The following is a 24,299-nucleotide window of genomic DNA, read 5'->3' on the forward strand; positions in this document are numbered from 1 at the left end:
GGTCCAGCAATTGGCTCCTGGAGTTCAATCCCACCAAGTGCAAAGTCATGAAGATTGGGGAAGGGCAAAGAAGGCCGCAGACGGAGTACAGTCTAGGGGGCCAGAGACTACAAACCTCACTCAAGGAAAAAGATCTTGGGGTGAGTATAACACCAGGCACATCTCCTGAAGCGCACATCAGCCAAATAACTGCTGCAGCATATGGGCGCCTAGCAAACCTCAGAACAGCATTCCGACATCTTAATAAGGAATCATTCAGGACCCTGTACACCGTGTACGTTAGGCCCATATTGGAGTATGCGGCACCAGTTTGGAACCCACACCTAGCCAAGCACGTGAAGAAACTAGAGAAAGTGCAAAGGTTTGCAACAAGACTAGTCCCAGAGCTAAGAGGTATGTCCTACGAGGAGAGGTTAAGGGAAATCAACCTGACGACACTGGAGGACAGGAGAGATAGGGGGGACATGATAACGACATACAAAATACTGAGAGGAATTGACAAGGTGGGCAAAGACAGAATGTTCCAGAGATTGGACACAGTAACAAGGGGACACAGTTGGAAGCTGAAGACACAGATGAATCACAGGGATGTTAGGAAGTATTTCTTCAGCCACAGAGTAGTCAGTAAGTGGAATAGTTTGGGAAGCGATGTAGTGGAGGCAGGATCCATACATAGCTTTAAGCAGAGGTATGATAAAGCTCAGGGAGAGTGACCTAGTAGCGATCAGTGAAGAGGCGGGGCCAGGAGCTCGGACTCGACACCCGCAACCTCAACTAGGTGAGTACACACACACGCACACACGCACACGCGCACACACACACACACACACACACACACACACACACACACACACACACACACACACACACGCACGCACTCACACACACACACACACACACACACACACACACACACACACACACACACACACACACGACAAAAAATTCTGCATTACTGGCGATATTGTGTACACCAGGATGTTTTCTCTCTCTCTCTCTCTCTCTCTCTCTCTCTCTCTCTCTCTCTCTCTCTCTCTCTCTCTCTCTCTCTCTCGTATTCACTATTCTCACTTCTTTCCCTTCCTCTCATCTACGTTATCTTCTTCCCCTCTCACTCCTAAATGAAACTCTTTGAATGGCTTCCCCTTCCGCTTATTCCTGTTGTGGATTTTTCTTCTGCCGTGGCCAGGGGTTGTGGGTAGTGGGTTGTGGGTAGGTGGCAGTGGAGTGTGTAGGAGAGGTTTATTGACATGTCTCCCTATTTCTTGTGTGTGTGTGGGGGGGGGGTCGAGTCCTGGCTCCCAGCATCTTGTGAACTTCATCGACTGGTATTAACTGGTGTCTAGTCCCTGAAGACCTGTCACATGTGCTCTTAGTTCTCCAGTGCCACCTGCACAGCCATATCATTCCACTTTCACCAGTTGTCGCTAAAATTGAAAAAAAAAAATACTTCCTGACATCCTGACAGAGATATACACCACAGCACCGTATCATCCTTTGCGGATGATACTAGGATCTGCATGAGGCTGTCATCTGCTGAGGACGCGGTTAACCTCCAAGAAGATATAAACAAAGTTTTCCAGTGGGCAACGGTAAACAATATGATGTTCAATGAGGACAAATTCCAACTACTCCGTTATGGAAAACTGGAGGAGATAATAACTAGAACAGAGTATACTACTGACTCCGGCCATACAATAGAGGCTGTCATCTGCTGAGGACGCGGTTAACCTCCAAGAAAATATAAACAAAGTTTTCCAGTGGGCAACGGTAAACAATATGATGTTCAATGAGGACAAATTCCAACTACTCCGTTATGGAAAACTGGAGGAGATAATAACTAGAACAGAGTATACTACTGACTCCGGCCATACAATAGAGCGGAAAAATAATGTAAGGGACCTGGGAGTAGTAATGTCTGAGGATCTCACTTTCAAGAATCACAACAGTGCCACGATCGCACGTGCAAAGAAAATGATAGGATGGATAATGAGAACTTTCAAAACGAGAGATGCCAAGCCCATGATGATCCTTTTCAAATCACTTGTTCTCTCTAGGCTGGAATACTGCTGTACATTGGTTTAGAAAGACACGTAAGCAAACACTATAACATATTTATTAGAAAACGTTTCGGTCCTGGGACCTTGATCACTTCTAACATACAGAGGTAGAAAGACATTATATATATAGGCGGAGAGTGAGATGTGACGCACGTGACCTGAGGAATGTCATAAGAACATAAGAATGGAGGAACACTGTAGAAGGCCTACTGGCCCATGCGAGGCAGGTCCTTATCAAAACAACCTCTGCCTATGATGAGGACCAGTAGACGATGAAATCATGTGACTCCTGTGTTGTTGGGTTGGTGCTGCTTAAGTATCATGTATGCCAATGTTTTTGAAATTTTGTAGTTTCCAGTGTTGCGTTCTATAGTGTCGGTGACGGTGATTAGTGAGGCTTCTAGGCACCGTCGGCGTCTGAGGTCTGGTTCGGTGAGAACGAGTTGTGCCTCGTTCCAGTTCATCAAATGCCCAGTGGAGTCTCTGTGGAGGACACAGGCGTACCTTACATCGTCTCTGTTAGAGGCATTTCGATGCTCATTCAGGCGGACTGCAAGATCTCTGCCTGTCTCGCCTACATATTTCTTGGGACAGAACCCACAGGGGATAGTGTAGACGCCTGCTGTAGAAGTTAGAGGTGTGGGGCTGCGTTTAGTAGTGAGGTCTTTGATAGAGGATGTGTTTATGGTGGAAACGTTGATGTTACTCATAGCAAGTGCCCGGCGAGTATTCGTGGCAACATCGCCACATGGGAGTACTATGAACTGTTTAGGGGGCTGTTCCATGGGCGGTTTGTTGAGGATAGCTTGTGCCTTGAGTCTGCAATCTCGGATGAAGAAAGATGGGAACTGAAGACGTGTAAAGGCTTGTGTTATGTAAGTGCATTCTTCTTTCTAAACCAACTTGTCGGTATTTATTACCAAGGTTTATACCAACTGCTGTACATTAACATCTCCATACAAAGCAGGTGAAATCGCAGATCTAGAGAGTGTACAGAGATCCTTTACTGCACGTATAAGTTCTGTCAAGCACCTTAACTACTGGGAACGCTTGGAAGCACTTGACTTGTACTCGTTGGAACGCAGGAGGGAGAGATATATCATAATCTACACTTGGAAAATCTTGGAAGGAATGGTCCCAAATCTGCACACAGAAATCACTCCCTACGAAAGTAAAAGACTGGGCAGGCGATGCAAAATACCCCCAATAAAAAGTAGGGGCGCCATTGGTACACTGAGAGAAAACACCATAAGTGTCCGGGGCCCAAAACTGTTCAACAGCCTCCCATCAAGCATTAGGGGAATTGCCAATAAACCCCTGGCTGCCTTCAAGAGAGAGCTGGACAGATACCTAAAGTCAGTGCCGGATCAGCCGGGCTGTGGCTCGTACGTTGGACTGCGTGCGGCCAGCAGTAACAGCCTAGTTGATCAGGCCCTGATCCATCGGGAGGCCTGGTCATGGACCGGGCCGCGGGGGCGTTGATCCCCGGAATAACCTCCAGGTAACCTCCAGGTATCCCCGTGACTTGTCTGTTGCCTTATACCTTCTCGGGACCCCCAGTATACCTGGAGGAGGTTTCGGGGGTCAGCGCCCCCGCGGCTCGGTCCGTGACCAGGACTCGTACTCTAGTGGAAATGAGTAAACACCACAGAGGAGATAGATTGATTGGGCTGGTCTGTATGCTGGTCTGTATGCTGGTCTGTATGCTGGTCTGGGCTTCACTTTGGCTCTGGTCTGAATTTGGTATGTTTGACAATGTTATCTTTCATACCAGAGCCTCATTTATCATTACAAGATCAAGGGTATTTTTTGCTCTGCTGGACTCAGCTATCTGTGGACTTAATACAGATTTATCACAAAGTTGTAACAGTTTAGTAGTATGTCTCTTCCAGGATCATTGTGAAGTTTATGTGAGACAGCCAGCGAGGCAGTAAGTCAGCCAGTGAGTGAGTGAGTCAACCAGCAAGGCAGTAAGTCAGCCAGTGAGTGAGTGAGTCAACCAGCCAGCCAGTGAGTCAGCCAGAGTGAGTTGAATGAGTTAGTTGCGAGAGCGTGTAGCACAGGTGGCGTTGACTGGAGGACAATTATCTGAAGATCCTCCTTTACAGCCCAAGACAACACCTGTAAACACCTGAGACCAGCAACACAACTGTAACATACCTGGACCAGCAACACAGTTGTAACATACCTGGACCAGCAACACAACTGTAACATACCTGGGACCTCAGAGTTTGGGATCAAGAGGCCATTACAAGAACAAAAGTAACAATAGCTGGACTGGAACAATGTGCACTTAGAAGAGGACCTTTTAGACTGACGTTATTTGGTCTTGAGCCAAATAATAAGTGGTACACGTGAAAAAGTCAGTTAAATAATCATACCTGCGATCTTCGAGAACGATAATAAAGTTAAATTAGGAAAAGAATGAAAATCCATCACAGCCTGGTTGATCTGGCACCTGGTGAAGATACTTGTCTAGTTTCCGCTTGAAGACTTGCAGACATGTGGCAGCAGTGATCACTAAAAGCTGCCGACAGATGGCACTCACCGCTCAGGTAATTCAGTAATGAACAAGGATGATTTGATGGCAGCAAAATATATTACGTTTACTATCAAGATAATGTCAGTGTGTGTGAAGGAGGACTCTGGGGGGAGAGATGTTGGCAGACTGACTACTGTACCATCTACCTCCAGGCAGACACCGAGACAGAGAGAGAGAGAGAGAGAGAGAGAATATAGAATAAGGGTTGAGTTTGGTATTGGTAGAAGGGGAAGCAGGAAGGGGAGCCAGCTTGTACCGTAGACTCCATATTATAACCAACCACAGTAACACTACACTACACTCATGACAACACAACACTTACCATCTCTCTCTCTCTCTCTCTCTCTCTCTCTCTCTCTCTCTCTCTCTCTCTCTCTCTCTGTCTCTCTCACACACACAGTAGTAGCGACCAGTGAAGAGACGGGGCCAGGAGCTATGAATCGACCCTTACAACCACAGTTAGGTGAGTACACACACACAGGATATTTTGTATCACCAGAAGGAGCAATAGAGGAGCGGGGGGGGGGTGATGAAGGCAGCATCCCACCAAGACGCATAAGGCGAGTGATCACCCAAGGATAGAGGTGATATTCGTCCTTAGTTGAGGACGCCTCTGGTGTGGTTGCTGGCCGGGATGGCGATAGAGAGTTGTTAACAACCAATTTTGAAACACTGACCAAGTCTCAGCGAATTCTCCCCCTCCCCTCCCCCTTCCCCAGGTAAAAGATGGGGGAGGGGGTTAAGGGGTGGTGGGGGTGTATGGATGAATGTTTTGTTTGGTGGATGAGAGAATGGATTGATGGTGGGTCTATTGGGATTGGATTGGGTGGAGGGTAGGTGGGATGGGGTGGGGATTAGGAATGGGGGGGGTGGGGAAGGAGGCAGCTGCCGCGGAGCATCACCGACACGATGAACATGTGGAGCTTGTGGTTAACCATGGCGCTTATGCCCTCCTTGTTCGCTGAAGCAACAGCGGCGGAGAGTCATCTCTCTCTCTCTCTCTCTCTCTCTCTCTCTCTCTCTCTCTCTCTCTCTCTCTCTCTCTCTCTCTCTCTCTCTGCGTTTAAAATAAATTTATTTTACGTTGTACTTAGGTATTTTGTTTGTATTTGTCCTGGTAGGTGTGTGTTTGTTATTGTTTCTTGCAGTTATTACTGTTGTTTGCTTGTTGATTGTGTTGTTAATTCCATCAAATAAATTGTAGTTTAACCCAGGTTCAAGGAGCACAGCTGTGTTATGATCGTAAATACAAGAATAACTAGAACTTTCAGAACAAGAGATGCCAAGCCAGTGATGACACTCTCCAGGTCACTGGTTCTCTCTAAGCTGGAATATTACTGTCTACTAGCGGCCTCCTTCAAGGCAGGAGAAATTGCTGATCTGGAAAATGTACAGAGAACCTTCACAGCTCGTATAAACTCGGTCAAACGCCTAAATTACTGGGAGCAAATCACCTGGATTCCCAAAATCTGCACAATCCAGGGCAACATGGGTTCAGGGCAGGTCGCTCCTGCCTCTCACAACTACTGGATCACTATGACATGGCCTTGGATGCACTGGAAGAAAATCAGAATGCAGATGTAATATACACAGACTTTGCAAAAGCATTTGACAAATGCGATCATGGTGTAATAGCCCATAAAATACGTGCTAAAGGAATAACTGGGAAAGTGGGGAGATGGATCTTCAACTTCCTAACAAATCGAACACAAAGAGTAGTGGTCAACAGAGTTAAATCGGAGGCTGCCATAGTGAAGAGCTCTGTTCCACAAGGCACAGTACTCGCCCCCATCTTATTCCTTATCCTCATATCAGACATAAACAGAGATATACACCACAGCACCGTATCATCCTTTGCGGATGATACTAGGATCTGCATGAGGCTGTCATCTGCTGAGGACGCGGTTAACCTCCAAGAAGATATAAACAAAGTTTTCCAGTGGGCGACGGTAAACAATATGATGTTCAATGAGGACAAATTCCAACTACTCCGTTATGGAAAACTGGAGGAGATAATAACTAGAACAGAGTATACTACTGACTCCGGCCATACAATAGAGCGGAAAAATAATGTAAGGGACCTGGGAGTAGTAATGTCTGAGGATCTCACTTTCAAGGATCACAACAGTGCCACGATCGCACGTGCAAAGAAAATGATAGGATGGATAATGAGAACTTTCAAAACGAGAGATGCCAAGCCCATGATGATCCTTTTCAAATCACTTGTTCTCTCTAGGCTGGAATACTGCTGTACATTAACATCTCCATACAAAGCAGGTGAAATCGCAGATCTAGAGAGTGTACAGAGATCCTTTACTGCACGTATAAGTTCTGTCAAGCACCTTAACTACTGGGAACGCTTGAAAGCACTTGACTTGTACTCGTTGGAACGCAGGAGGGAGAGATATATCATAATCTACACTTGGAAAATCTTGGAAGGAATGGTCCCAAATCTGCACACAGAAATCACTCCCTACGAAAGTAAAAGACTGGGCAGGCGATGCAAAATGCCGCCAATAAAAAGTAGGGGCGCCATTGGTACACTAAGAGAAAACACCATAAGTGTCCGGGGCCCAAAACTGTTCAACAGCCTCCCATCAAGCATTAGGGGAATTGCCAATAAACCCCTGGCTGCCTTCAAGAGAGAGCTGGACAGATACCTAAAGTCAGTGCCGGATCAGCCGGGCTGTGGCTCGTACGTCGGACTGCGTGCGGCCAGCAGTAACAGCCTAGTTGATCAGGCCCTGATCCATCGGGAGGCCTGGTCGTGGACCGGGCCGCGGGGGCGTTGATCCCCGGAATAACCTCCAGGTAACCTCCAGGTAAGTCCCATAACTGTACTCCTTAGAACGTTGGCGAGAAAGATGCATCATAATCTACACCTAGAAGATACCATACCACGGGTGGGATAGAACTCGCGATTGAAGAGTCAAACTCCAGACCTACGCGCTAGCCACTGGGCCAGCTGGCTACAATAAGGGTTAGTCCCAAATCTGCATGCTAAACCTGCCACAGTTTAATATTTGCGGATGATACCAGAATAAACATGAAAATAACCTGTGTAGTAAACACTGAAAACTTACAGGAAGATATAAAGAGTGTTGACCGGTGGACTGTGGAGAACAACATGACGTTCAGTGCTGATCAAGTTCCATCTTAGATGTAGAAAAAATAAAGAACTGGAAATTAACCCTGTATACAAAACAATAGATCACCAAATGGAACAATAGAAATATGTGAAAGATCTGGGTTTAATCATGCCAGCTGATATTCATTTCAAAGAACACCTTAATGCAAATGTCACGATAGCCAGAAAGATTCAGAAATCATTGATAGCCCGTATAGAGTCCATAAAACATTTAAATTATAGTACTGGGAATGCTCCGAAGTCTTAAATGTGTACTCGTCGGAGTGGACGAGAGATACATGATAAAAATACTTTGTAATTACTTGAGGGCTTCGTCTTGGTCAGACCTGCTGCACACTGCCGTAACAACCCCAGTGGAAGGCAGGGGTGCCGTGGGCACACTAAGAGAACATTGTATCAATATCCGTGGCTCCAGACGTTTATAACTTGAAAGATATCAGAAACACTGTTGGAACAAGTGTAAAGGTTTGCAAGAGGAAACTAAATTTTCTTTTTCACCAGGTGCCAGATCAGCCAGGCTGTGATGGATATGTGGGTAAGCGGGCCGCCAGCAGCAACAGCCTGGTTGTTAGGTATAAGGACACAAATGCAACTAATGTGATATTTTATTGTGTGAACATATTAGTTGTACTTGTGTTCTTTTACCTAACATATTGTGGGTAATTCTGCCAACATTAATACAACAGCCTAGTTGACCAGGCCAGTAACAGACAAGTCTGGCCCAGGACCGGGCTGCGAGATAAAGAAAACTATAGAAATCCATCAAAGGTTTGGTGTGGTGGATGTGAAGGTTGGTGATGGGGTGTGGGTAGAGGGGTGTGGGTAGAGGGGTGAGGTCGGGATGTGCGGGCTGGGGTGATAAGGAAAAAAAATAGGTGTGTGGGGGAGAATAATTTATACTACCTGCCTCCCCCACCACCATGTCCTTCCTCTCCAGCACCATCACCATCATCTCCCCCATCTTCACCACCAGTACCATGATTCCCTCTCTGCCTCTCAGACCATCCCCTTTTCTTTCTGTTTATCAGTATCCTCCCCTCTTCCCTTTCCATCCCCCAGCTCTCATACCCAGGTATCTACCAGCTCTTCCAGTGACCACCTGGTTCTGGTATCACATAGCTTACCTCTAGTTTTTATATTCCTTGAGTACCTATATAGGTATCTGTGTAACCAGAAGAAGCAAGTGGCTTCAAAATAAGGAAGGAACACTGCAGCAGGCCTACTGGCCCATGCAAAGCAGGTTCAAGTCACCAGTGGCTTAGGCCGGTAGGTGACTTGGACCTGCCTAGCATGAGCCAGTAGGCCTAAAGTGCTAGTACAGTGCAGTGTTCCTTCTTATGGTCTTGTGTTAAACCAAAGAACATTACTGGAGGTTGGCCAGGAGTGAACCTGTGATTCCTGCTACTCTCCCGGCTTCACTCCTTGACCAGCCCCAGTATTGTTCTTTGGTTCTATATATAACGTTGACTTCTCGAGACTTCTCCCGCCAGGGTTACCTGGTTTCCTGGAGGTTAGGCAGGTAACCAGGTAACCCTGGGTAAGGTGACCTGAAACAGTGGAAGAAATTCACAAGGACATCAGAGTAAGTGATGAGTGTTAGACTTTACTGGGTTATCCTAGGTTGATCTGCACACGTTAATATGTAATACAGTCGCAAACAAGCTACCTGGTTACCTGGAGGTTATTCCGGGGATCAACGCCCCCGCGACCCGGTCCATGACCAGGCCTCCCGGTGGATCAGGGCCTGATCAACTAGGCTGTTACTGCTGGCCGCACGCAGTCCAGCGTACGAGCCACATCCCGGCTGATCCGGCACTGACTTTAGGTATCTGTCCAGCTCTCTCTTGAAGGCAGCCAGGGGTGTATTGGCAATTCCCCTAATGCTTGATGGGAGGATGTTGAACAGTCTTGGGCCCCGGACACTTATGGTGTTTTTCCCTTAGTGTACCAATGGCGCCCCTACTTTTAATTGGGGGCATTTTGCATCGCCTGCCCAGTCTTTTACTTTCGTAGGGAGTGATTTCTGTGTGCAGATTTGGGACCATTCCTTCCAGGATTTTCCAAGTGTAGATTATGATATATCTCTCTCTCCTGCGTTCCAACAAGTACAAGTCAAGTGCTTCCAAGCGTTCCCAGTAGTTAAGGTGCTTGACAGAATATATATGTGCAGTAAAGGATCTCTGTACACTCTCTAGATCTGCGGTTTCACCTGCTTTGAATGGAGATGTTAATGTACAGCAGTATTCCAGCCTAGAGAGAACAAGTGATTTGAAAAGGATCATCATTGGCTTGGCATCTCTCGTTTTGAAAGTTCTCATTATCCATCCTATCATTTTCTTTGCACGTGCGATCGTGGCACTGTTGTGATCCTTGAAAGTGAGATCTTCAGACATTACTACTCCCAGGTCCCTTACATTATTTTTCCGCTCTATTGTATGGCCGGAGTCAGTAGTATACTCTGTTCTAGTTATTATCTCCTCCAGTTTTCCATAACGGAGTAGTTGGAATTTGTCCTCATTGAACATCATATTGTTTACCGTTGCCCACTGGAAAACTTTGTTTATATCTTCTTGGAGGTTAACCGCGTCCTCAGCAGATGACAGCCTCATGCAGATCCTAGTATCATCCGCAAAGGATGATACGGTGCTGTGGTGTATATCTCTGTCTATGTCTGATATGAGGATGAGGAATAAGATGGGGGCGAGTACTGTGCCATGTGGAACAGAGCTGTCTTAATTAACTGTGAAGGACAAGCCTCATCAGGATGGGGAAATCTTTAGTGGTAGATATTTCGTACTCTGGTACGTCGTCAGGCTGACACTACTGAAGTCTCCCAGCTCAGGCTGACACTACTGAAGTCTCCCAGCTCAGGACGACACTACTGAAGTCTTCCAGCTCAGGATGACACTGCTGAAGTCTCCCAGCTCAGGTTGACACTACCGAAGTCTCCCAGCTCAGGACGACACTACTGAAGTCTCCCAGCTCAGGACGACACTACTGAAGTCTCCCAGCTCAGGATGACACTACTGAAGTCTCCCAGCTCAGGATGACACTACCGAAGTCTCCCAACTCAGGATGACACTACCGAAGTCTCCCAGCTCAGGACGACACTACCGAAGTCTCCCAGCTCAGGATGACACTACTGAAGTCTCCCAGCTCAGGATGACACTACCGAAGTCTCCCAGCTCAGGACGACACTACCGAAGTCTCCCAGCTCAGGTTGACACTACTGAAGTCTCCCAGCTCAGGTTGACACTACCGAAGTCTCCCAGCTCAGGATGACACTACCGAAGTCTCCCAGCTCAGGACGACACCACCGAAGTCTTCCAGCTCAGGATGACACTACTGAAGTCTCCCAGCTCAGGATGACACTACCGAAGTCTCCCAGCTCAGGACGACACTACCGAAGTCTCCCAGCTCAGGTTGACACTACTGAAGTCTCCCAGCTCAGGTTGACACTACCGAAGTCTCCCAGCTCAGGATGACACTACCGAAGTCTCCCAGCTCAGGACGACACTACCGAAGTCTCCCAACTCAGGATGACACTACCGAAGTCTCCCAGCTCAGGACGACACTGCCGAAGTCTCCCAGCTCAGGTTGACACTACTGAAGTCTCCCAACTCAGGATGACACTACCGAAGTCTCCCAGCTCAGGACGACACTGCCGAAGTCTCCCAGCTCAGGTTGACACTACTGAAGTCTCCCAACTCAGGATGACACTACCGAAGTCTCCCAACTCAGGATGACACTACTGAAGTCTCCCAGCTCAGGATGTCACTACTGAGGTCTCCCAACTCAGGATGACACTACTGAAGTCTTCCAACTCAGGCTGACACTACTGAAGTCTTCCAGCTCAGGCTGACACTACTGAGGTCTTCCAACTCAGGCTGACACTACTGAGGTCTTCCAACTCAGGCTGACACTACTGAGGTCTTCCAGCTCAGGCTGACACTACTGAGGTCTTCCAGCTCAGGCTGACACTACTGAGGTCTTCCAGCCAGCTTAGGCTGACATATTCCAGCACTATATATATGTGAACCATCCTGTGTGATGGAATATGAGGAAACATCTAGCTTGTGTTACCAGTGTGCAGCTATGATTCAGCAACACACTGCTACTTTACCTTTGATAATACCGTTGATGAGTCTCGAGAGTGCTTCTACTCCTGGAGCTATGTCTTGGGCCAGGCTCGTCTGGCGCTAGCCTGGTCAACCAGGCTGTTGCTGCTGTTGGGCCTACTGACCCACATATCAATCACAGCCTGGTTGATCTGGCACCTGGTGAAGGTATTTGTGTTATTATGATTATTGTTATTATTATTATTGTTTTTGTTTCGTTGTAAATACATATATTTTTTGTGACCTGTAATTTGATATTGTTGTATATACTTGTTCTGCTTTCTTTGTGACTAACGTTGTTGTTGTACATATGTTTATAACAGTTTGTTTGTACACAGGTGTGGTCCCCTCCCCGCCACGTTCAGGATATAGGTGAGTCTTACCTTACTGTCTTGATGCTCACACACACCTTCCAGTGCTCTCACAAACTCTCTCTTCATATACATGTCTGTGTTCTGCTACACTTTGAATAGAGAAACATTGTGGTAGGCCTTCAGGCCTCTACTAGACAGGTCCTTTTCACGCCTAACAGTGAGGTAGGTCTACTGGCTCATGTTAGGCAGGTTCTATGTACACTCAACGCCTACACTCGTAATTTATCTGAGGTATTCTGAAAGCGACCCAACATGCTTTTAAGCGTTTAGTCAGTGTGAGTTGTCTGCTTTAACTATTGTAGTAACCCATATTACAGAGACATCCTAAACATTTTTTCGGTTCAGCTAAAGACCCTCTTCAGAGGATATTTTGCGCTTATCTGGTAATGGTTTCTGAGATGATGGCGCCCGCGGCTCAGACCAGACCTCTTAAATTGTAGGTCTGGCCAAACTTGTGTAGTGTTATTGCCTGCCTGGTCAACCAGTCTGTGACCCACATATCCATCACAACCTGGTTAATATGTCCAGTTTCCTCTTGAAGACTTCAACACTTGTCCCAGCAATGTCTTTGATAATGGTTACCTGGAGGTTACCTGGAGGTTATTCCGGGGATCAACGCCCCCGCGGCCCGGTCCATGACCAGGTAAAAGTTGAACAATCTGGAAACACAGATGTTGATACAATGTTCTCTTACTGTGGCCACGGTGCTCCTACTTTTCATGGGGGTTATTTTACACTTCCATATCTCTCTAGTGTTCTACTGCCTCTCTTATGCACAGGAACTGTGTCTGCACTCTTTAATGTCCCTGGTGATTCACTTAGATTAAAGCTCTTTCTGCGAAGGCTCTGAGTGCTCCTGCTGCTAGTACACTGCTTTTCATTTTGTTATTAACAAGGAATTCTGTGAATCCCATTGACCCCCCCCCCCCGGCTGCCTTCAAGAGAGAGCTGGACAAATACTTGAAGTCAGTGCCGGATCAGCCAGACTGCCTGGAGGACATTCCGGGGATCAACGTCCCCGCGGCCCGGTCCACGACCAGGCCTCCCGGTGGACCAGGGCCTGATCAACGAGGCTGTTATTGCTGGCCGCACGTAATCCAACGTACGAACCACAGCCCGGCTGATCCAGCACCGTCTTTAGGTATCTGGACTAAGTGCGACCAGCAGTAACAGCCTGGTTGATCAGGTCCTGATCCACCAGGAGGCCTAGTCATGGACCGGTACGCGGGGGCGTTGATCCCCGGAATATCCTCCAGGTAAATATCTCCTTCATCGTCCTCGTCCTCCTCCCTTACAACTCCCCCCACCATTTATCACACCTACACGTATCTTACCCTTGTTCCATTTTTCTTTATCCTTTCCCTCCTCCCTCCTCTACCTGTCCAACGGCTCCTACTCTCCCCCTCTCCCTCCCTTCCCTGTCGCACCTGTTCTTGTTCTCGGCATATTCTTCTCTTCCTTAATACCCTTTATCGGGCAGGCTCTAAAATTTTCTAGCTTAAACACGTGCAAGTTTGCGCGTGTCATCCTACACGCGCCGCGCATCTGGATTCCCGTTCTTTAATTCTAACCAATCACAAGACTTCCCTGAGTCGCTTCAGCTAAGTGGTGATGGCGTTTGCCGCCTTCCCATTGGTTGAGAGAACAAAACATAAACACTTGTGGCTTGGCGTCGCCCAGAGTGGGTTTTTTCCATCCAGTGTCACTAATATACTCTTGGATTTTACCCCCTACAATGTCGGTAAGTACTTATTGTTGTGTTTAGTGCATACATGAATAGTTTAGGCATATTTTGATATATACATAAAGTCCCTGTGAAGCATAATGTGAGTGTAGCATGCAGTTGAAAAAAGTGCAACAAAGGAAGCCCACAAATTTTCATGGCTGCCCGAGAGGTGACATAGTACAATTTCAGTAAAATAAATATTTATAAAAAAAATTCTATTGTATATATGAATTCTGTAGTGGTCTGGATCTATACAGAAGGTTTTTATTGTCCTTCCAGATCAATGAGAAGTTGTTTTATGGAGAGCCCTCCAGCACCAGGTCAAAATATGTCTGCATTTTGGAGGACAATGACTCAGAATCAGAAGTAGATGACCCAGAATTGCTGGATAGTGATGATGAATATTTGCCACTGGATGCAGAGGTGTCAAGTGATGATGAGGAGGAAGAAAGGCCAGCCAAAAAGCAGAAATTATTGAAGAAAAAGAAAGGTTTAGTTGCAAGTATTGCAGCAACTCGAAGAAATATGTCACATCCTCATTTCAGTGTTCTGTATGCAAAGTAAATCTGTGCATAAAGAGTAATAGAAATTGTTTCAGGGACTACCATACTATGAATTAGGAACAAGAATAATTGGTCTTCCTCATGAATCTCAGGAATATGGGACTTGAAAGTTTTATCCCTTTGCAATGTGTCCTTGTTGCTATTTGTTTCATTTTTATATTTTTCTAATACATACAAACTGTTTTGATACAAGTTCCATTTATGTTTTTGATATTGTCTGTTTGTATAATAAATTTAAAAAATAGTTATTGGGTGTTTTATTAATAATTGCACAGTTTGCAACATTCAGATTTTTACTCCCTATGTCGGGCAAGGGCGTAAATTTTCGTGCTTCGGAGATTTGCAGTTGCTTGAAAACTAACCATCAGAATTCCATTTATATAGGCTCATTGACCTTATATTGAGTTACTCTATCCACCATAGGGAGTTGAGTTCGAATTTCTAATTTTAGGGCCCCTTGCCCTACGAAGGGTTAAACTAGACCCACTGCCTCTCTACCTTCCTCCCTCACCCCTCCCTGTCTCCCTACCTCCTTCTCTCACCCCTCCCTGTCTCCCTACCTCCTTCTCTCACCCCTCCCTCCTTCCTTCACCCATCCCTGCCTCCCACCCATCCTCTCCTTCCTAAACAAGGCCTATATCCCTCCCCCCGTCTTTCTGAAGTAGGTCTACTGCCTTGTAAACTTGATCCACTACTTCCTTCTCAGAGGATTTCAGTGTTTTGTCTTCACACTGTGACGTGTTGTCTTCACACTGTGACGTGTTCACTAGTGTTGTCTTCACACAGTAACGTGTTCACTAGTGTTGTCTTCACACTGTGACGTGTTCACTAGTGTTGTCTTCACACTGTGACGTGTTCACTAGTGTTGTCTTCACACTGTGACGTGTTCACTAGTGTTGTCTTCACACAGTGACGTGTTCACTAGTGTTGTCTTCACACTGTGACGTGTTCACTAGTGTTGTCTTCACACTGTGACGTGTTCACTAGTGTTGTCTTCACACTGTGACGTGTTCACTAGTGTTGTCTTCACACAGTAACGTGTTCACTAGTGTTGTCTTCACACAGTAACGTGTTCACTAGTGTTGTCTTCACACAGTAACGTGTTCACTAGTGTTGTCTTCACACTGTGACGTGTTCACTAGTGTTGTCTTCACACAGTGACGTGTTCACTAGTGTTGTCTTCACACAGTGACGTGTTCACTAGTGTTGTCTTCACACTGTGACGTGTTCACTAGTGTTGTCTTCACACAGTGACGTGTTCACTAGTGTTGTCTTCACACTGTGACGTGTTCACTAGTGTTGTCTTCACACTGTGACGTGTTCACTAGTGTTGTCTTCACACTGTGACGTGTTCACTAGTGTTGTCTTCACACTGTGACGTGTTCACTAGTGTTGTCTTCACACAGTGACGTGTTCACTAGTGTTGTCTTCACACTGTGACGTGTTCACTAGTGTTGTCTTCACACAGTAACGTGTTCACTAGTGTTGTCTTCACACTGTGACGTGTTCACTAGTGTTGTCTTCACACAGTGACGTGTTCACTAGTGTTGTCTTCACACTGTGACGTGTTCACTAGTGTTGTCTTCACACAGTGACGTGTTCACTAGTGTTGTCTTCACACTGTGACGTGTTCACTAGTGTTGTCTTCACACAGTGACGTGCTCACTAGTGTTGTCTTCACACTGTGACGTGTTCACTAGTGTTGTCTTCATTCAGTGACGTGTTCACTAGTGTTGTCTTCACACTGTGACGTGTTCACTAGTGTTGTCTTCATACAGTGACGTGTTCACTAGTGTTGTCTTCACACTGTGACGTGTTCACTGGTGTTGTCTTCACACAGTGACGTGTTCACTAGTGTTGTCTTCACACAGTGACGTGTTGTCTTCACACTGTGAGGTGTTCACTGGTGTTGTCTTCACACAGTGACGTGTTCACTAGTGTTGCCTTCACACAGTGACGTGTTCACTCGTGTTGTCTTCACACAGTGACGTGTTGTCTTCACACTGTGACGTGTTCACTAGTGTTGTCTTCACACAGTGACGTGTTCACTAGTGTTGTCTTCACACAGTGACGTGCTCACTAGTGTTGTCTTCACACAGTGACGTGTTCATTAGTGTTGTCTTCACACAGTGACGTGTTCACTAGTGTTGCCTTCACACAGTGACGTGTTCACTAGTGCTGCCTTCACACAGTGACGTGTTCACTAGTGTTGTCTTCACACAGTGACGTGTTCATTAGTGTTGTCTTCACACAGTGACGTGTTCACTAGTGTTGCCTTCACACAGTGACGTGTTCACTAGTGTTGTCTTCACACAGTGACGTGTTCACTAGTGTTGTCTTCACACAGTAACGTGTTCACTAGTGTTGGCTTCACACAGTGACGTGTTGTCTTCACACTGTGAGGTGTTCACTAGTGTTGTCTTCACACAGTGACGTGTTCACTAGTGTTGTCTTCACACAGTGACGTGTTCACTAGTGTTGTCTTCACACAGTGACGTGCTCACTAGTGTTGTCTTCACACAGTGACGTGTTCACTAGTGTTGCCTTCACACAGTGACGTGTTCACTAGTGTTGTCTTCACACAGTAACGTGTTCACTAGTGTTGTCTTCACACAGTAACGTGTTCACTAGTGTTGTCTTCACACAGTGACGTGTTCACTAGTGTTGTCTTCACACAGTGACGTGTTCACTAGTGTTGTCTTCACACAGTGACGTGTTCACTAGTGTTGTCTTCACACAGTAACGTGTTCACTAGTGTTGTCTTCACACAGTAACGTGTTCACTAGTGTTGTCTTCACACAGTGACGTGTTCACTAGTGTTGTCTTCACACAGTAACGTGTTCACTAGTGTTGTCTTCACACAGTGACGTGTTCACTAGTGTTGTCTTCACACAGTAACGTGTTCACTAGTGTTGTCTTCACACAGTGACGTGTTCACTAGTGTTGTCTTCACACAGTAACGTGTTCACTAGTGTTGTCTTCACACAGTAACGTGTTCACTAGTGTTGTCTTCACACAGTAACGTGTTCACTAGTGTTGTCTTCACACAGTGACGTGTTCACTAGTGTTGTCTTCACACAGTAACGTGTTCACTAGTGTTGTCTTCACACAGTGACATGTTCACTAGTGTTGTCTTCACACAGTAACGTGTTCACTAGTGTTGTCTTCACACTGTAAATTAAAAGTGAGAGATTAAAACACATTGTGTGTTGGTAGGTGCTTCCCCTTCCCCCTCTTCCCCCCTCCTCCCCTTCCATATCTCCTGCCCCTCCCCCCTAACTATCTCTTTCTTAGTCCTCCACTAACCTCCAACCTCGTCTCCCTCCCCTCCACCTCCCTCCTCACCCTTACCGTCTCTGCCCCTCCCTTCCACTACCCTCCTCCCCTCTACCGTCTCTCTCATACCCCTCCATTACCCTCCTCCCCCTCCCCTCATACTCCTTCCCCTCCCCCACCTTCCTCCCATACCCTCTCTCTCCAACCCCTCCACCACCCTCCTCCCCCTACCGTCTCTCTCTTACCCATCCACTACCCTCCTCCCTCAACCGTCTCCTTCCCCCCACTACCATCCTCCCCCTACCCTCACCCTCCTACCCCTCCACCACCCACCTCTCTTAACCGCCTCTTTTCCTTCCCCACCATCACCCTCTCTCCCTCACTCCCCCCTCTCTCCCTCCCTCCCCCCTCTCTCCCTCCCTCCCCCCTCTCTCCCTCCCTCCCCCTCTCTCTCGATCCCCCTCCCTCTCAGCTCTAAATCCGCTCCGGGCAACAAAGGCGTATCTAACGAAAACAAACAACTTTCCTTTTATTTTATTTATTGTAAGTTTTTTGGGCGATTTTTTTTCCCTGTAAATTTTGTCCTGTGCTGCCCCCCCTGTCCTGTGCTGCCCCCCTGTCCTGTGCTGCCCCCCTGTCCTGTGCTGCCCCCCCTGTCCTGTGCTGCCCCCCCTGTCCTGTGCTGCCCCCCCTGTCCTGTGCTGCCCCCCCTGTCCTGTGCTGCCCCCCTGTCCTGTGCTGGCCCCCTGTCCTGTGCTGCCCCCCCTGTCCTGTGCTGCCCCCCCCTGTCCTGTGCTGCCCCCCCTGTCCTGTGCTGCCCCCCCTGTCCTGTGCTGCCCCCCTGTCCTGTGCTGCCCCCCCTGTCCTGTGCTGCCCCCCCCCTGTCCTGTGCTGCCCCCCCCTGTCCTGTGCTGCCCCCCCCCTGTCCTGTGCTGCCCCCCCTGTCCTGTGCTGCCCCCCCTGTCCTGTGCTGCCCCCCTGTCCTGTGCTGCCCCCCTGTCCTGTGCTGCCCCCCCCTGTCCTGTGCTGCCCCCCCTGTCCTGTGCTGCCCCCCCTGTCCTGTGCTGCCCCCCCTGTCCTGTGCTGCCCCCCTGTCCTGTGCTGCCCCCCCTGTCCTGTGCTGCCCCCCCCTGTCCTGTGCTGCCCCCCCTGTCCTGTGCTGCCCCCCCTGTCCTGTGCTGCCCCCCTGTCCTGTGCTGCCCCCCCTGTCCTGTGCTGCCCCCCCTGTCCTGTGCTGCCCCCCTGTCCTGTGCTGGCCCCCCTGTCCTGTGCTGCCCCCCCTGTCCTGTGCTGCCCCCCCTGTCCTGTGCTGCCCCCCCTGTCCTGTGCTGCCCCCCCTGTCCTGTGCTGCCCCCCTGTCCTGTGCTGCCCCCCTGTCCTGTGCTGCCCCCCCTGTCCTGTGCTGCCCCCCTGTCCTGTGCTGCCCCCCTGTCCTGTGCTGCCCCCCCTGTCCTGTGCTGCCCCCCTGTCCTGTGCTGCCCCCCTGTCCTGTGCTGCCCCCCCTGTCCTGTGCTGCCCCCCCTGTCCTGTGCTGCCCCCCTGTCCTGTGCTGACCCCTGTCCTGTGCTGCCCCCGTCCTGTACTGCCCCCTCTGTCCTGTGCTGACCCCCCTGTCCTGTGCTGACCCCTGTCCTGTGCTGCCCCCTGTCCTGTGCTGCCCCCCCTGTCCTGTGCTGACCCCCCTGGCCTGTGCTGACCCCTGTCCTGTGCTGCCCCCCTGTCCTGTGCTGCCCCCCCTGTCCTGTGCTGACCCCCCTGTCCTGTGCTTCCCCCCCTGTCGTGTGCTGCCCCCCCTGTCCTGTGCTGCCCCCCCTGTCCTGTGCTGCCCCCCCCCTGTCCTGTGCTGCCCCCCCTGTCCTGTGCTGCCCCCCTCTGTCCTGTGCTGACCCCCTTGTCCTGTGCTGCCCCCTCTGTCCTGTGCTGACCCCTGTCCTGTGCTGCCCCCCCTGTCCTGTGCTGCCCCCTCTGTCCTGTGCTGCCCCCCCTGTCCTGTGCTGACCCCCCATCATCACCTTAATTAGTTTTCTAGTTATGTTCCAGTAGTAGTTATTGTTTTTGTTGGTGTAGGACACTAGTGGCAGGACTATGATAGTTGTCACAGTCTTGTGTTGTGGAGTTGTCACAGTCTTGTGTTGTGCACTTGTCACAGTCTTGTGTTGTGCACTTGTCACGGTCTTGTGTTGTGGAGTTGTCACAGTCTTGTGTTATGGAGTTGTCACAGTCTTGTGTTGTGCACTTGTCACAGTCTTGTGTTGTGGAGTTGTCACAGTCTTGTGTTGTGGAGTTGTCACAGTCTTGTGTTGTGCACTTGTCACAGTCTTGTGTTGTGGAGTTGTCACAGTCTTGTGTTGTGGAGTTGTCACAGTCTTGTGTTGTGGAGTTGTCACAGTCTTGTGTTGTGCACTTGTCACAGTCTTGTGTTGTGGAGTTGTCACAGTCTTGTGTTATGGAGTTGTCACAGTCTTGTGTTGTGGAGTTGTCACAGTCTTGTGTTGTGGAGTTGTCACAGTCTTGTGTTGTGCACTTGTCACAGTCTTTTGTTGTGGAGTTGTCACAGTCTTGTGTTGTGGAGTTGTCACAGTCTTGTGTTATGGAGTTGTCACAGTCTTGTGTTGTGCACTTGTCACAGTCTTGTGTTGTGGAGTTGTCACAGTCTTGTGTTGTGCACTTGTCACAGTCTTGTGTTGTGGAGTTGTCACAGTCTTGTGTTGTGCAGTTGTCACAGTCTTGTGTTGTGGAGTTGTCACAGTCTTGTGTTGTGGAGTTGTCACAGTCTTGTGTTGTGGAGTTGTCACAGTCTTGTGTTGTGCACTTGTCACAGTCTTCTATTGTGGAGTTGTCACAGTCTTGTGTTGTAGAGTTGTCACAGTCTTGTGTTGTGGAGTTGTCACAGTCTTGTGTTGTGGAGTTGTCACAGTCTTGTGTTGTGGAGTTGTCACAGTCTTGTGTTTATGGAGTCGTCACAGTCTTGTGTTGTGGAGTTGTCACAGTCTTGTGTTGTGCAGTTGTCACAGTCTTGTGTTGTGCAGTTGTCACAGTCTTGTGTTGTGCAGTTGTCACAGTCTTGTGTTGTGCAGTTGTCACAGTCTTGTGTTGTGGAGTTGTCACAGTCTTGTGTTGTGGAGTTGTCACAGTCTTGTGTTATGGAGTTGTCACAGTCTTGTGTTGTGGAGTTGTCACAGTCTTGTGGAGTTGTCACAGTCTTGTGTTGTGGAGTTGTCACAGTCTTGTGTTGTGGAGTTGTCACAGTCTTGTGTTGTGGAGTTGTCACAGTCTTGTGTTGTGGAGTTGTCACAGTCTTGTGTTGTGCACTTGTCACAGTCTTGTGTTGTGGAGTTGTCACAGTCTTGTGTTGTGGAGTTGTCACAGTCTTGTGTTATGGAGTTGTCACAGTCTTGTGTTGTGGAGTTGTCACAGTCTTGTGTTATGGAGTTGTCACAGTCTTGTGTTGTGGAGTTGTCACAGTCTTGTGTTGTGGAGTTGTCACAGTCTTGTGTTGTGGAGTTGACACAGTCTTGTGTTGTGGAGTTGTCACAGTCTTGTGGAGTTGTCACACTCCCTTCCCATTCCATCTTCTCTGGGTTACCTCACTCCCCATGTCCCATGTTCCCCACCACCATCATCCCGCCCCTTTCCTTCATGTTCCCCACCACCATCATCCCGCCCCTTTCCTTCATCCCCCCCCTCCCTTCTCCACAACCCTCGCTCACCATCCCTCCCCTTGTTTTCCCTCCCCTAGCCATCTCCGTCCATCAGTTCCCTTTCCCCTTCGTCCATCCCACCCCTTCCCTCTTCCCCCTCCATCCATCCTCTCTGCCCTCCCCCATCATTCCCTCACCAATAGGGTTAGTGTGTGTGTGTGTGTGTGTGTGTGTGTGTGTGTGTGTGTGTGTGTGTGTGTGTGTGTGTGTGTGTCAGTAAGGTCGACTTTCCCTGCACTCTGGTAGAGAGTTTCACTCATATGGTCACTGTTACTTCCCTGCTACACCCTCAGCCTTCACAACAATTATGTTGTTTTTTTCTTTTTGTCTGTCAGTGTGTCGCTTACTGGTCCCCTGGAGGGGGGTGGTACTGGTGGAGTAGGGGGAGGGAGGGGATGCTGGTGAGGTAGGGGGAGGGAGGGGTACTGGTGAGGTAGGTCGAGGGAGGGGTGCTTGTGAGGTAGGGGCAGGGAGGGGTGCTGGGGAGGGAGGGGTGCTGGTGAGGTAGGGGGAGGGAGGGGTGCTGGTGAGGTAGGGGGAGGGAGGGGTGCTGGTTAGGTAGGGGCAGGGAGGGGTACTGGTGAGGTAGGGGCAGGGAGGGGTGCTGGTTAGGTAGGGGCAGGGAGGGGTGCTGGTGAGGTAGGTCGAGGGAGGGGTACTGGTTAGGTAGGGGCAGGGAGGGGTGCTGGCTAGGTAGGGGGAGGGAGGGGTGCTGGTGAGGTAGGGGGAGGGAGGGGTGCTGGTGAGGTAGGGGGAGGGAGGGGTGCTGGTGATGTAGAGGGAGGGAGGGGTGCTGGTGTGGTAGGGGGAGGGAGGGGTTCTGGTGAGGTAGGGGGAGGGAGGGGTTCTGGTGAGGTAGGGGCAGGGAGGGGTGCTGGTGAGGTAGGGGCAGGGAGGGGTGCTGGTGAGGTAGGGGCAGGGAGGGGTGCTGGTGAGGTAGGGGCAGGGAGGGGTGCTGGTGAGGTAGGTCGAGGGAGGGGTGCTGGTGATGTAGAGGGAGGGAGGGGGTGCTGGTGAGGTAGGTCGAGGGAGGGGTTCTGGTTTGGTAGGGGCATGGAGGGGTACTGGTGAGGTAGGGGCAGGGAAGGGTGCTGGTGAGGTAGGGGCAGGGAGGGGTGCTGGTGAGGTAGGGGCAGGGAGGGGTGCTGGTGAGGTAGGGGCAGGGAGGGGTGCTGGTGAGGTAGGGGCAGGGAGGGGGTGCTGGTGAGGTAGGGGCAGGGAGGGGTGCTGGTGAGGTAGGGGCAGGGAGGGGTGCGGGGGAGGTAGGGGCAGGGAGGGGTGCTGGTGAGGTAGGGGCAGGGAGGGGTGCTGGTGAGGTAGGGGCAGGGAGGGGTGCTGGTGAGGTAGGGGCCGGGAGGGGTGCTGGTGAGGTAGGGGCAGGGAGGGGTGCTGGTGAGGTAGGGGAGGGAGGGGGTGCTGGTCAGTTATGGGAGGGAGGGGGTGCTGGTGATGTTGGGGAGGAAGGGGGTGCTGGTGAGGTAGAGGAGGGAGGGGTGCTGGTGTGATAGGGAAAGGAGGGGTGCTGGTGAGGTAGGGGGAGGAAGGGGATGCTGGTGATGTTGGGGAGGAAGGGGGTGCTGGTGAGGTAGGGGAGGGAGGGGGGTGCTGGTGATGTAGGGGAGGGAGCGGGTGCTGGTGAGTTAGGGAAGGGAGGGGGTTGCTGGTGAGTTAGGGAAGGGAGGGGGTTGCTGGTGAGGTAGGGGAGGGAGGGGGTGCTGGTGATGTAGGGGGAGGAAGGGGGTGCTGGTGAGATAGGGGAGGGAGGGGGTGCTGGTGTGGTTGGGGTGGGCGGGGGTGCTGGTGATGTAGGGGGAGGAAAGGGGTGCTGGTGAGGTAGGGGCGGGAGGGGGTGCTGGTGATGTAGGGGGAGAAAGGGGGTGATGGTGAGGTAGGGGAAGTAGGGGGTGCTGGTGATGTAGGGGGAGGAAAGGGGTGATGGTGATGTAGGGGGAGGGAGGGGGTGATGGTGAGGTCGGGGGAACATTAGAGAGGGAGGGGCCGGGGGGGGGTTGTTCTACGTTATATAGACCAACACTTTAGCTACATCATTTGTTACTTAAGTTTGTGTTTTTGTCTCGTACTCACCTAGTTGTACTCGCCTAGTTGAGGTTGCAGGGGTCGAGTCCGAGCTCCTGGCCCCGTCTCTTCACTGGTCGCTACTAGGTCACTCCCTGAACCCTGAGCTTTATCATACCTCTGCTTAAAGCTATGTATGGATCCTACCTCCACTACATCGCTTCCCAAACTATTCCACTTACTGACTACACAGATGAATCACATCCCTGTGATTCATCTGTGTCTTCAACTTCCAACTGTGTCCCCTTGTTGCTGTGTCCCATCTCTGGAACATCCTGTCTTTGTCCACCTTGTCAATTCCTCTCAGTATTTTGTATGTCGTTATCATGTCCCCCCTATCTCTCCTGTCCTCCAGTGTCGTCAGGTTGATTTCCCTTAACCTCTCCTCGTAGGACATACCTCTTAGCTCTGGGACTAGTCTTGTTACAAACCTTTGCACTTTCTCTAGTTTCTTTACGTGCTTGGCTAGGTGTGGGGTTCCAAACTGGTGCCGCATACTCCAATATGGGCCTGACGTACACGGTGTACAGGGTCCTGAACGATTCCTTATTAAGATGTCGGAATGCTGTTCTGAGGTTTGCTAGGCGCCCATATGCTGCAGCAGTTATTTGGTTGATGTGCGCTTCAGGAGATGTGCCTGGTGTTACACTCACCCCAAGATCTTTTTCCTTGAGTGAGGTTTGTAGTCTCTGGCCCCCTAGACTGTACTCCGTCT

The 24,299-nt window shown here is 49.6% G+C and overlaps 1 protein-coding gene across 1 annotated transcript in view; it reads left to right on the top strand.

Moving 5' to 3' along the window:
• LOC128690071 (zinc finger protein 609) overlaps nt 1-24,299 on the top strand; it is a gene marked incomplete in the record, with an annotated part of 259,012 nt that overhangs the window by 100,683 nt on the left and 134,030 nt on the right. The window contains 1 exon segment of the mRNA XM_053778643.2: nt 12,207-12,240.

Source organism: Cherax quadricarinatus, chromosome 25, assembly GCF_038502225.1.
Source record: "Cherax quadricarinatus isolate ZL_2023a chromosome 25, ASM3850222v1, whole genome shotgun sequence".
NCBI lineage: Eukaryota > Metazoa > Arthropoda > Malacostraca > Decapoda > Parastacidae > Cherax > Cherax quadricarinatus.